The 13,269-nt window shown below is 32.0% G+C and overlaps 1 pseudogene; it reads right to left on the bottom strand.

Moving 5' to 3' along the window:
- The window catches only part of LOC107731864 (xaa-Pro dipeptidase-like), a 31,780-nt pseudogene that overhangs the window by 4,664 nt on the left and 13,847 nt on the right, over window positions 1-13,269 (bottom strand).

The raw sequence follows: 13,269 nt of genomic DNA, 5'->3' as shown, positions 1-13,269 counted from the left end.
TCAAATGTCAAAAGTTTGTTTTTTAATGACAAAAATAAGTATTCAAAATATATAATTTAACTTAGCAAAACAAAAGGAAATCAGGCATAAAGGTATAAAATAAGGTAATACATGTAAAAACAAAAATTGCAACAAAAATAGCTGTAATCTGGCTCAGATGTCTTTACTGCAGTTTGTCTGTTGATTAAGAAAAATACAAGACTTCTTCACATTACAAATGGTTGTAAAGGCAAAAATGCTACGACATGCATCATATTTAGCAAGAAAGTGTGACAAGCTCAGGCAAAAAGGCACTATTTTTGGAAACAGCAGCCCAAAATTAGTAAGAAACAAGTATTGGATTTCACTCAGCAAATATGATTATGGAGGTGTAATGTGCATTTTAGAGTGAAATACTCATTCAGCCAGAGCTCTGGAGAGAGAAAGAGGAGAAAAATCACCCAGAATCTGTTCTGTTAGTCACAACATCTTCACCCAAACATCCCACCGCGTTAAATCGGGCCGACAAGCGTTTTAGACCATGCATGGAACTAAGAAAGAGCAACTTCATTTTTCTGACAACCTCTAAAATGTTAATTAACAAGATATGTTAATGCAGACAAAACTGAACCATGCATAAAAAATAAAATGACTAAGTGAAGTCGGAACGCCGCTCGGTTTTGAAGATTCTGATTTCACTCAATGATAATTTTATTAATTCTGGTTTCTGTTAATGGATCTTTCTGTATTTCTGAGGAAGAAAGATATTTGGAAACACTCTCCTTTCACATCAGCACAAACATAGAGACGTTCCAAATCCATTAACGAAACCGAATGTCATTAAAAATGGAAGTGATTCTGAATATGAACTCGATTTGGATTCTCAGCCCTATTCTGAACTCTTCCCGCTCTATGGTTTCAAGTGACCGTACAGTGAACTCCTCAAAATCCCTCGTTCCTCATTTAAAAAAAACAATTTGTTTCCATTGTGGCCGTGACTCATGTTCCTCTTAAACCGAATATCCAGCAATAACAGAAGACGAGAGGTTGCGGCTGCGAGACGTTTGTCTACATCAGCTCTGGCTGAGACTGGCACTTATAAAGACCTATGAGCGTTAATATGTGCCGAGGCCTTTATTGCTGGAAACGAGGGATCAAAAGAGCCTCAAAACATGTCCTTCAGACCTTCATCTGAAGATCGACCCGGTCTGCCAAGGTCACTCTAGATTTGATAAGGTGCTGAGGCTATTTCCATTAAATAACGTGAGGATAAACGTTCACTGAGCTTCTTCAATTCCGTCTGCACATGTGGAAGAATCCCGACCACAGCAGAACGAAATCAAATGGAAATCTTTGTATTTTCTACAGTTTTAAAGTAATATTTCACCCACAAATTAAATGGTTCATTATTTATTAATGCTTAAGTCATTCCAGACATTTAATGCAGCTTTTAGTGACTGTCAAGATCAAAAAACAACATTTATATTTAGTCATTAGCAGACGCTTTTATCCAAAGCGACTTACAAATGAGGACGATGGAAGCAATCAAAATCAATAAAAGAGCAATGATACACAAGTGCTATAACGAGTCTCAGTTAGCTTAATGCAGTACACGCAGCAAGGGTTTTTTAAATCATATAATAAATAAAAAGAAAACAGATAGAATAGAAAAAGAATAAAGCAAGCTAGTGTTATAGGTCTTTTTTGCTTTTGTTAATTGTATAATAAATGAAAAGAAAACAGAAAGAATACAAAAAGATTAGAAAGCAAGTGTTAGTTTTTTTTGTTTTTTAAAAGAAAACAAGCAGCAAATGAATAGAGTGCAAGCCTAAAAGGGACAAGTGTTTTTATTTTTTTAAGAATAGAATTAGAATAGAGAGTGCTAGAGTTAGAGGGTCAAATAAAGATGGAAGAGATGTGTTAACATAACACATAACATCAAAGTATCAACAACAACAACAAAAACAGACTCATGCAATAGTCTTTAAAGGAATAGTTCACCTAAAAATGAAAATTCTGTCATCATTTACTCACCAAACCTGTATGAGTTTCTTTCTTCTGTTGAACACAAAAGAAGTAATTTTGAAGAATGTTGGTAACCAAACAGTTGTCGGTAGCCATTGACTTCTATAGTATTTTTTTCCATACAGAGAAAGTCAATGGCTACCGACAACTGTTTGGTTTCCTACATTCTTCAAAATAACTTCTTATGTGTTCGACAGAAGTAAAACATTCATACAGGTTTGGAAGTAAATAGTGAGTAAATAATGATAAAAATTCCATTTTTTGGGTGACATCCCTTAAAGCTAAGTATATATATATATATATATTATATAGCTTTAGCAATTTGTTTGAAATTTGTCCTTTGGGTTTTAGAAGACATGAGGTAAATAAAGTAAATAATGACAGAAATATTATGAAATATTCCTTATAAATAGAGCTGTGTGGAAATCTCTTAATAACTGCGACATTAATTGATGTTCAGCAACTCTTCTGATGCAACGATCACCGTTAAAGTCAGCAGTTACTATGATAAATATGATCTTAGCTTAAACGCACAGCATTAATTCATGTACAAACCACAGACTGGCCATTAATATCCAACACTCTTAAAAAGGCTTTTCATCCATTAATGGATATCAGCAACCTATTCTACCACAAACCAACACCATCAATCTGGATTATTAAATTATTTAGAGTCTCCCAGAGTTATCTTCATGCCACCTGCTCGCCTGCAGTGCATTGTTAAACATTTCAAACATCAAATTCCCTTAATAAATACGGACTAACAGCACATGTATCTAGAGTCTGCGTTCATCTGTTAGCGGTATAATACGAGCATGTTACTGTACGTGACTGAAGACAAAGATCTTCACTTTAGACTATATTATAAAGCAATTATGAAGAGTGAATTGTGCACACAGATTGCATTGCTTTTTGTTTGTATTGCTTAGCATCCAATACAAAATTCAAATCCAATCCAATACAAAATTCAATAGAAAAAATCCAATACAATACAAAATTCAAACCCAAAGGCGTTATTAGGTAAAATGGTCATCATTTCATGAATTACTGCCACCGTGATTAATAGAAAATGCACTCAATCATCTCTTGTAATAAACTTTTGTTTACTCCCACAGTTTTGGGGGTAACACTACAAGTAGCGTGAGTTATGTAATCAGATTACTTTTTTTCAAATAACTAGTAAAGTAATGCATTACTTTTTATTTTGCAAGAAAAAGCACGCCGGTTATTTTGCGTTCCCTTTTTTTTTTCTTATTCATTTCTCTTTTGGTGTGAAAGGGCTTTTACGTTTGCCAAAAATATAACTTTTTATATTAAAAACTAACAAGCAAGACCAGCCCAGATGAGAAAAAGTAGCGCAAAAGTAACATAACACATTACTTTCCATAAAAACTTACTTTTTTAGGGATTAACGCAATATTGTAATGCATTGCTTTCAAAAGTAACTTGACTACCACACACTCTATTATTATTCAATTTGAAGTTCTAAATAAAACAAAGATTATTGAAGTACATTTTGCAAGAAAATACAACTTCAGTCTTTTAAAATGTAATGTTTAATTCAAAGTGATACTTGCTGTTTCTTTGTAATTAATAGCAATTTCTGAGTGCAACCATTTTTTCCCCAGTGCAGCGCATGGTCTAGATGCAGGATTTTGTGCTGAAATATCAACTGTTTAGCATTCTGGTATTGTCTTGTATCTGTGAAAGATAAACGCAATGCTGGCCTAGATACTGATCAAACGAAGTATAAGATTTTGGTAGCTTTACATCAAGAGAATACAGTACATATCTGACTAAAAATGCTTTCTAACAGAGGAACAGAGGCTAAAATTCCAACCAAATAGAGTTTTTAAGAGAGATTCGATGGGCTTTTCCCCTGTAACATCCTCCCTATGTCATTCGCACAAAAACACTGTGCCAAACGTACAGATTGTGACCCAAACTGAGCTGTGTGTGTCTCAGGAGAGGCGAGAAACACCCTGGGAGGCATTTCCCAAAAGCATCATAAGCCTAAGGAGATCGTAGGAGGCTTGTGAAGCTTTTGAGGAATGCATTTCTGGTGTTTCAGAGTAATTATCAGATTTTACAACTTCCAACTAGTAATTCATTTCTCTTTTGGTGTGAAAGGGCTTTTACGTTTGCCAAAAATATAACTTTTTATATTAAAAACTAACAAGCAAGACCAGCCCAGATGAGAAAAAGTAGCGCAAAAGTAACATAACACATTACTTTCCATAAAAACTTACTTTTTTAGGGATTAACGCAATATTGTAATGCATTGCTTTCAAAAGTAACTTGACTACCACACACTCTATTATTATTCAATTTGAAGTTCTAAATAAAACAAAGATTATTGAAGTACATTTTGCAAGAAAATACAACTTCAGTCTTTTAAAATGTAATGTTTAATTCAAAGTGATACTTGCTGTTTCTTTGTAATTAATAGCAATTTCTGAGTGCAACCATTTTTTCCCCAGTGCAGCGCATGGTCTAGATGCAGGATTTTGTGCTGAAATATCAACTGTTTAGCATTCTGGTATTGTCTTGTATCTGTGAAAGATAAACGCAATGCTGGCCTAGATACTGATCAAACGAAGTATAAGATTTTGGTAGCTTTACATCAAGAGAATACAGTACATATCTGACTAAAAATGCTTTCTAACAGAGGAACAGAGGCTAAAATTCCAACCAAATAGAGTTTTTAAGAGAGATTCGATGGGCTTTTCCCCTGTAACATCCTCCCTATGTCATTCGCACAAAAACACTGTGCCAAACGTACAGCTTGTGTCCCAAACTGAGCTGTGTGTGTCTCAGGAGAGGCAAGAAACACCCTGGGAGGCATTTCCCAAAAGCATCATAAGCCTAAAGGAGATCGTAGGAGGCTTGTGTGCATTTCTGGTGTTTCAGAGTAATTATCAGATTTTACTACTTTCAACTAAAGTCTTTAGGGCAGCAGTTTTCAAATTAGAAAACATAGGGGTGAAAATCTGCCTAAAAGCTCATTGTACCTCTTTGTGGACTTCACTGGAAATGCGGTTGGTGTAGCGCAGAACTTCCAGCTCCATGTCAGTCTTCAGCAAACGACTGCAGACAAACAGAGCGAGGGGTAATGATAATCATCATAAAAATATGCATATGAAGATATAACATTTTATATATCAATATACTACGCATTAAAAAGAGACTTTACCACACTCTCAGAAAAAAAGGTACAAAAGCTGTAACTGGGGTGGTACCTTTTAGGTACTAATATGTATCCCTGCTCCGGAGTAGGAGCTAATTTGGTTCTCGAAAAAGGCAGTCCGGTACTAAAATCGCACCCAGTTCCGGCGGTGCGAACACGCCAAAAAGTGGGTAGTTCCACAATTAGTTCTGGTACTATGAAAAGGTTCCTGCGGTGCGAAAGGCCCTATTATGCACTCTTTAGGTACAAAGGTGTACCTTTTGAAAAGGTAGCGCCCCAGTGACAACTTTTGTACCTTTTTTTCTGAGAGTGCAGGGCTGTTCTCAGGCACGATGTGAAGTCACTTAAAAACTGTTCACAGATGCGCATACACTACTGTTCAAAAGTTTGAGATCGGTAAGATTTGCTCACCAGGGCTGCATTTATTTGATCAAAAATACAGTAAAAATTTGAAATATTATTACAATTTAAAACAGCTGTTTTCTATGTGAATATCTGTTAAACTGTAATTTATTTCTGTGATGCGCAGCTGTATTTTCAGCATCATTACTCCAGTCTTCAGTGTCACATGATCTTCAGAAATCATTCTAATATGCTGATTTGCTGCTCAAGTAACATTTCTGATTATTATCAATGTTGAAAACAGTTGTGCTGCTCATTTTTCAGGATTCACAGATGAATAGAAAGTTCGAAACAGACATCTTCTGTAGCATTATAAATGTCTTTACTGCCACTTTTCATCAATTCAATGCAGCCTTACTGAATACATTTCTAATACATTTTGTATTGACTTCAAACTTACTGGCCAGAAAGTTGAATGAAGAACAAACTTCTCTGATAAAGTTACAATCCTAAACTTAGCCTAAACCCAGCAGGACTGACGTCAGAGAAATCAGCACTTTGTCACTCGTTAGTGTTTTTTTCTTCACCTCCACCATCTATTCCTGATCGAGCGTCTTCGTTTATGTCTTAATGCTGCTGCCTGCATTACTGAAGCAACTTGACATCACCTCCTATGACTCAGTGTGAATGTGCCAACTTTCTAACAACACATCTAAATATATCACTGCACACACACACACACACACTGCAGTAACCCATGGTTACGATCTGCCACGTTCAGCAGCTCCAGAGCACTGAACACTTAACACACGGATCACTTACATCAGGAATCAGTAAATATGTGGTTTGTTAAAGCAATAGTTCACCCAAAAATGAAAATTACCTGAAAATAATCTGATGAAGAAACAAACTCATCCTAATCTTGGATGAACTGAGGATGAGCATCAGCTGTTTTGTGGAGTACTGATCACAAACTTATGGAAATCTATCAATAATTCACCATCCATCAGTAATTAATGTTTGTTTGGGAGTATAAAGAACATTTACTTGTCTAAACTGACAACTAATGTTTGTGTGCACGCCTTTAAATGTCAACATTAAACCAAAATTGACACGGTTTACTTTTTTAATGCATGTTCCTGGTCTTACTGTGAATAGTTCATCAATGCTTGTTATACTCTAAAAAAAAAGTTTCATAAAGTTTCAATAAAATCTGCATTTAGTCAGCTGCCAATCAGGGTTATTACAGTGAACTTCAAAAAAAAAATTAAAAAAACAATAATACATTTACTTGAGGTATTAAAAAATAAATAAATAAAAGTGAAATAAAATTAATAAAAACTATACAGACATATATGTATATATAAATTACAAACACGTTTTACTAAAAAAAAAAAACATGCATCAAAACTTCTAAAACTTTATCTAAAATTAAAATAAAAACAGAAAATATAAAAATAAAAACAATTCAAAAAAATTAAGAAAAACTATAATAGTATCTCAATGACACTAAAATAACACTGGTTTCAATGCATTTACTGAAGATGTGTTTTACTCCTGAACAAAATGTGTTTTTAACCCATTTTTGATGGAAACCAGCTATTTTTTAAAGGACTGATCACACATATCAGTAAATAAAGTTTGTTCTGTAAACAAATGATGATATTTACAGAATAAAATAAATTACTTGATGATTGATTTTGGTGTTAGAGGTGTTTCGCTGGTCACAAAACTGGTTTCCACTGGTCTAGTTTGCTGGTTTTAGAGTTTTAGACAGTTTTTCTAATGCCGTAAGCGTATCTGCTTCATCATGGAGAAGCAAGCGGCAAACTCTCTCTGGAAATCTTGAGGTACTAAGCGAAGGGGAGGAAGAGAAGGAAACAACAAAGATAGCAGAAACAAACTTTTTTAGGAGACAACCTAATGCACAGGACAGCGAGAGAAGCACGCGGATCATTAGAGACAAACAGAGTGAAGAGCTCTCAGTCACTCTGCTGACATTAGCTGAAGCGCTTCAACAGCCACGAGGAGAGCACTTTATTTCAATCTCATTTTCTCAACAAAACTCTCATTCTGTGAAGCAATAATCAACATCTGATCCCTGTCAAGTTCAGTGTCTGAATGCATAATGATGCTCTGTTACTTAAATACAAGACAAACACAAAGAACAAACTTTTAAAAAGATGCAATGACAATCAAAACACCAACAGATGAAACGATCCAGTAATTGCCGTCTACTTTACCTTTCATCAAAGATCAAACGTTTGCTAAACTGGCAAACCTGCTTTGATTTTGTTAATTGGACTTTAGTAACGAGTTTTAGTTATTAAGACGTCAGAAACGTGATTTAAGTGACACTCACCACTCCACAATCACTGGGTGAAGCAGGGAATTATTCACCTGAAACCTGCAGAAGAGAAGAAAAAACTCTGTCTGACTGACTTGTTTTTATTTTCTATTGTTTTTAGCAACAGATGACAATTGCGTTGACATGTTGCATCTAATGCAATGACATTAAGACATTTTTAAATACCTTCTCATGTATAAATGGTTAAAGATCTAATTCCTCGAGATATTTCACATTTGGTTCAGTGTCTAATAATAAAAAATTTTTTTTTAAATTAAATATAAAAAATACTAAAAAGTATTTAAAATACATTTATTTTGTGCTAAGTATACTACAAATACATTTACATATTTATGTGCTTAATAAAAACACCCTGCAATTGTACTTTTGGTTTACTAAACTGGTATACTTGCTAAATTGGAACAACTAATTTTGTGCTTAATGCTCTGTAATTGTGTGGAAGTAGTGCTGAGGTCCAACTAAAGATATACTGAAGTATATTTGATTGTGCTAAAGTGGAACTATTGCAAGTATATACTTTAAATGTCTTGCATTTAAAGACCGGAAATATTCAAAGATCATACAATCCTTATTAATAGTGATATTAAAACACATTTTAGGCATAATATTAAGAAATGTGCATTGTGCAATAAAGAAACTCTCCAAATAAAGTTTAATTTTAATTTTATATCAGTAAGCCTTAAGTGATATGGCAATAAACATGTTAATGGATTTGAAGTATACTTAGTATGAAATAAAAGTATTTTAAATAAATTATGGCATAGTTTTTTTTTTTACTAGGGTATAATAAAGTAAAATCTTTATTTCAGCTAGTTACCAAGCAACATTTAATTTAATTTAGTTTAACTTGATGTAATAAAATAATTAAAAATGAAATCAAAATAATATATATACACACACTAAAAATGACAAAAAAAAACAACAAAATTACTAAAACTTTAAAATTTAAATGAAAAATTATTCAAAATGTTAGTGCATATTTATGTTTGTGTACTTTGTTTAAAACAGATTTACGTTGATATTTCTAATGCAATGACATGCAGACATTTTTAAACACTTTCGCATGTATAAATGGGTGAATATCTAATCTCTCAAAATATTTCTCATTTGATTCAGAGACTAATAAAATAAAATAAAAATATTTAGTTAAATAAAATAAAATAAAAAACTTTATTTTAGTTAGTTATCAAGCGACATCACATTTTATTTTATGTAATAAAATAACTAAAAAGGAAATAATCAAAAAATTTAATAAAAATGAATAAAAACTATATATATATATATATATATATACATGCAGACATTTTTAAACACTTTCGCATGTATAAATGGGTGAATATCTAATCTCTCAAAATATTTCTCATTTGATTCAGAGACTAATAAAATAAAATAAAAATAATTAGTGAAATAAAATAAAATAAAATAAAATATTTTAGTTAGTTATCAAGCGACATCACATTTTATTTTATGTAATAAAATAACTAAAAAGGAAATAATCAAAAAATTTAATAAAAATGAATAAAAACTATATATATATATATATAAACAAAAAATACTAAAATTACAAAAACAACAAAATTACTAAAACTTTAAAGAAAATATACAATTAAAAAATAAATAAAATATATAAAAGTATCTCCATCATACTAAAATAACAATGCTGCCAGTGCAGTTACTGCAGACACTTATTACTACTATTACTACTTTGTTTGTGTGTTCATGCGCTTTAAAAACATTTGATAATTTACAGTATATCTAATGCAATGGCATGCAGACAAATTTTCTCATGTTTAAATGTTACAGAGATAATTGTGACGATCTAATATCTCAAAATATTCCTCATTTGGTTCAGAGTCTTTTTGTTCATCAGTCTAAAGGGTGGGTCGTTTTATCCGGGCACACAGAGGACGCCTGTGCTGCTTTCCCTGGAAGGAGTTTTAGGAACAAAGCTCTGAATAATGGATGAAACTCACTGGCTGATGCCTTCAAAGGACGTTTCACGACAGGTGCTGCCGCTATCAGTGTTCACTCCCCGCTACACACACACACACACACACACATATTTGTGGTTTACGGGGACTCTCCATAGGCGTAATGGTTTTTCTACTGTACAGACCGTATATTCTATTGCCCTACACCAACCCTACCCCTAAACCTACCCCTCACAGGAAACTGCTGACCATTTTTGAATTTCACACTCACACTCACACACTCACACACTCACACACACACTCACAGAGAGACATTCACAAACACCACACACACACACACAAACAGAGAGAGAGACATTAAGCCTGCTCAACGTCCTGTTATCCGAAAGAACAGTACAGAACTAAAATCACACTGTCACTCACATCTGAACCTCTCCATTTCACATCTCACAGAGAGAGAGTCTTATGAAAACAAGCCCAGGTCACTATTCAGCCCATATATATATATATCAAATCATAACATTTTAGTTAAAATTGTAGTATTTTAAAATTATATTGTAATATATATATATATATAAAAATAATTGTGATCATTTTAAATAATAAAATTAAAATAACAAAAATGTACCTTCTCTTTTTAAATTAATATCACTATAAAATCTTGCTCTTAAATAGATCAAAAGAATTGTGATTTTTATAAAATAACAGAAAATAAATGTACTTTCTCTTGTTTAATTAATATTGTTATAAAACCGTGCTTCTAAACAGACAAAAAGAAATGTGATTTTTTCCCCATGAAATAATAGAATTAAAATAATAATAAATAAAATCCTCGTGTTTAAATAGATCAAAAGAATTGTGATTTTTATGAAATAACAGAATTAAAATAAATAAAATGTACTTTTTCTTCTTTATTAATGTAGTTATAAAACACTGCTCCTAAATAGTTAAAAAGTTAAAATAAAATAATAAGATTAAAATAATAATAAATAAAATGTACCTTATCTTGTTTAATGAATATCACAAAAAAAAAATCCTAGATCAAAACAATTGTGATAATATTCCTAATCAAACTCAAAAAATATTGAACAGATGGCAAATGACTGAAATATTACATTAATCAGAATTAATAAATAAACAAAACACAACAAGACCAAAACTATTGCTGAAAGCTCAAGACAGATGGTGAGGAGAAAAATATGACATGCAAGATAAATGAGCGACTCTTAAAACATTTGAACAAAAATCCTAACTTAATTGAGTCTGGCAGGCGTGTCAAACAGCCTTAATTAATCTAATTTTATGAGTGCAGAAATCAGTGATCAAGATTAATGGGCTCAAAATGTCTAGAAATCAATGAAAACAAAATCAATAGTGTCTTCATTTGACATTCTGGCGTGCTGCGCTGAATAGAAACACATCTGAGCGTCAGTGGAAAACCACTGTCATTAAAGCAATCAGCAAACGAGCTTGACTGAATATTAGGAGTCGAGCAGCTGTGAGTGAGACGGGATCAGACCAGAACAAACCTGCAGAAACCAGACTCAGACCGTCACAGACTCCAAGAACTCACTGATGAAAAATCATTATTTAGCTGAATGAAATATCTGCAAAATATCCTCATTAAATCAGAAACACAGCATCAGCAAAAGGAATTGCAAAAATTGACACATTTCCTGTTCAAACAAACCAGTGTTACTTTAAAATCTTAGTATTCTAAAATACTAGATTATTAATATTACAAATTACAAATTTTTTGGTTTTCATTTTAATTTTAGTGTTTTTGTAATAGTTTGTTTTTTACAGTCTATGCGTTTTTATTACGTTTTAGATTTTAGTTATTTTTAGTTATTTTAATACTTCAACTTATACTGGATGAAAATGAGAAATGTTTCCTTGCCAACTAGCTGAAACAAATACATTTTAATATTTTATTTTTTTGTTTTATTATTTTTGTTTATTGTAATATTTTTATTTATTTCAGTTAATGTTGATTTTATTTCAAGTAATGTTTTTATGGTTTTAGTTTTGGTTTTACTTCATTTAGTTTTAGTTTTTTTATAACTTATTTTGGAATGAAAATGAGAAATGTTGCCTTTGCAACTAGTTGAAATAAGTTTATTTTATTTTTTACAGTTATTGTTTATTTTATTTCAATTAAAGATAGTTTTTATGGTTTTATTTCTATTTTTATTTAATTTAGTTTCAGTTATTTTAAGTGTGTCAACATAAATTAAATAAAAATGAGAAATGTTGCAACCATCTGAAATAAAATATATATTTTTATTATTATTTCAGTTCATGTCTATTTTATTTTATTTCAAGTAATGATAATTTTATGGTTTTACGTTTATTTTATTTAGTTGTAGTTATTTTAGAACTTCAACAAACTAAACTTTTAGCTTAGCAACTAGCTGAAATAAAATATGTTTGTTTTTTGTATTTTATTTCAGTTAATGTTTATTTTGTTTCAAGTAATGCAAATGTTTTATATATTTATTTATTTCGTTTTATTTATTTCAATACTTCAACTTAAACTAAATGAAAATGAGAAATGTTGCCTTGGCAGCTGAAATAAAACAAGTTTATTTTTTTAAGTTAATGTTTATTTAATTTCAAGTAATGAATTGGTTTTATTTTTAAGTAATGAATAAATATTTTAGTATTTATTTTTCGTTTTAGTTAACGATAATAGCAAAGAAAAACATGCAAAAATCAAAACGGAAAACAACATCTGAATGACTGAATAAACTGAACTTTGTCTCAGGTGCACCATTTCAAGTTCGTTTTCACTGCAGTAACAAACACCACAGCATCTTGTGGTTTGATTTGCATAAATTCAACAAATGCAAAGACATGTCCACAGTCTGAGACTCTCAAAGTCATTCTTGTGCATATATTATCCATCCGCTGAGACGAGGACGCTCCTGAATGTCAAAGTCCCTCAGCGTGTCTCAGTCCCGTCTCAGGGTCTGTTAGCGCTCGGGATTAAACGCAGCTGTTTATGCGTTTAGTGTATCTGCCTTGGAGATTTCATTTGTTTTCTAAGATTACAGATATCGCCCTGTTTTCTGCTCCCAGCAGCTCTGTTTGCCTTCTCAAATGATCTGTTTAAGCAGCGCTGAGAGGAACCTCAGGAGAAGGACATTAACGCTCAAAGAGAAGAGAAGAAAAGAGCCGAGGATGTGTTTCATGTGCATAATTTTATGCTGTACATTTCATTCTGATCAACTTAACAAAATATAAATAAAAAAACAATAAAATAAAAAATGCGGAAATAAAATAAATGTTATATATATATATATATAATTTGATATACTAATTTAAGGTTACTTGCAGGGTTTACGTCTCACTTGATGGGATTTATGATTGAGAGAGTTGTGTGTTTGTATGTATTTTCATTGTGGTTGATGTAAAATAACTGCCCGCTCTGAAAG

Source organism: Sinocyclocheilus rhinocerous, unplaced genomic scaffold, assembly GCF_001515625.1.
Source record: "Sinocyclocheilus rhinocerous isolate Xijiao unplaced genomic scaffold, SAMN03320098_v1.1 scaffold309, whole genome shotgun sequence".
Lineage (NCBI taxonomy): Eukaryota > Metazoa > Chordata > Actinopteri > Cypriniformes > Cyprinidae > Sinocyclocheilus > Sinocyclocheilus rhinocerous.
The sequence above is the reverse complement of the archived record's forward strand: the minus strand, read 5'-3'. Positions and strand labels throughout refer to the sequence as shown.